The following is a 1,772-nucleotide window of genomic DNA, read 5'->3' as shown; positions in this document are numbered from 1 at the left end:
GCACATCTGCCAGAGGTCAGTGGTTTACTTGGGGTACAAGATAGCGGAAGGAGTCAGATGGCTGACACAAGCCATAAAATAGACTATCCTGACCATTCCTGTGCCCTCCTCTCCCCGGGGAGTGAGGGAATTCCTTGGCTCAGATGGGTTTTGCAGACTCTGGATCCCAGGGTATGCAGAGATAGCCTGTCCACTCTATGAAGCCACCAAAGAAGGACTGGATTGGAAGTGGAGTCAGGAACAGCAAGAAGCATTTGACAGACTAAAAGAAGCTCTTCTCCAGGCCCCCGCCCTGTCTCTGCCAGACCCAAAAAAGCCCTTCATTCTGTTCATAGATATAAAGAAGAGAGTGGCCAAAGGAGTCCTGGCCCAGCAACTAGGCCCGTGGAAGAGACTGGTGGCTTACTTGTCCAAGCAGCTGGACCCAGTGGCCTCAGGATGGCCATCTTGCCTGCGCATCTTGGCAGCCATCACCCTACTGGTAAAGGAAGCGGACAAGCTGACCTTTGGACAGGACTTAAGAGTGACAGCACCACATACTGTGGAGGGAATTCTCAGGCACCCTCCAGGGAAATGGATGACAAATGCCAGGCTCACCCACTACCAAGGGCTCCTGCTGGACTCTCCTCGAATCACCTTCTCGGCCCCAGTGACCCTGAATCCTGCCACTCTCCTGCCAAACCCAGACCTGTCAACCCCCATCCATGACTGTAGAGACATTCTCTCTGAAATCATCCAGGTACGGGCAGACCTGAGAGACACGTGGCTGCCAAATAGTAAACTGGACTGGTATACTGACAGAAGCAGCTTCGTGCGGGATGGGGCCAGAAGAGCTGGAGCAGCGGTAGTGACGCACGAGGGGGAAGTCATTTGGAGCACAGCCCTGCCCCCTGGCACCTCAGCCCAGAAGGCAGAACTTATTGCTCTTGCAGAGGCACTGGAGAGAGCAGAAGGCAAACGAGCCAACATTTACATGGATAGCAGGTATGCCTTTGGCACTGTGTATGTTCATGGCGCCATCTACTGGGAAAGAGGATTCTGGTCTGCAAAAGAAAAGGAGCTGAGGAACTTGTAGGAAGTCCAAAGACTATTAGCAGCTGTGGAAAAGCCAAGGGCAGTGGCAGTTATACATGTGCCTGGGCACCAGTCCAGAAAGACTCTTGAGGCTATTGGTAACAATTTTGCTGATGCAGAGGCCAGGAGGGTAGCTTTCTTAGACCCCATTGTGCTGGCAGCTCTAGAGGTACCCATACCTGAACTACCCACCCTACCTCCCAGACCTGACTATTCCCCACGGGACCTTGAGTGGATAAGAAAACAAGCTCCAGGAGAAAAGCCTGGGGAGAGAGATTGGAGTAGGGACTGGGAAGGTAGACTGATCTTACCAGAAGTACTAGGAAAATACATGCTCACCAACCTACACAGATCCACCCATCTAGGCTGGAAGAAGTTACTCAGTCTTTTTCAACACGCACAGTTGGTATTTCCACACCAGAACGAGGCCACACATCAGATCACAGGGGGATGCGAGAGCTGTGCAAAGCTAAGACCAGCCCCAAAGGGGCTCCACCTGACAGGTATCCGGGAGAGGGGGAGGGCCCCAGGAAGAAGTTGGGAGATGGACTTCACGGAGGTAAAGCCAGGAAAGTATGAGTACAAGTATTTGCTAGTCATGGTGGATATCTTTTCAGGATGGGTGGAGGCTTTCCCAACCAAACATGAGACTAGCCAGATGGTAGCAAAGAAACTAATGGAGGAGATAGTCCCCAGAT

Source organism: Nannospalax galili, unplaced genomic scaffold (assembly GCF_000622305.1).
Source record: "Nannospalax galili isolate Female #2095 unplaced genomic scaffold, S.galili_v1.0 scaffold405, whole genome shotgun sequence".
NCBI classification, from domain to species: Eukaryota; Metazoa; Chordata; class Mammalia; order Rodentia; family Spalacidae; genus Nannospalax; species Nannospalax galili.
Note: the sequence above shows the minus strand (reverse complement) of the source record.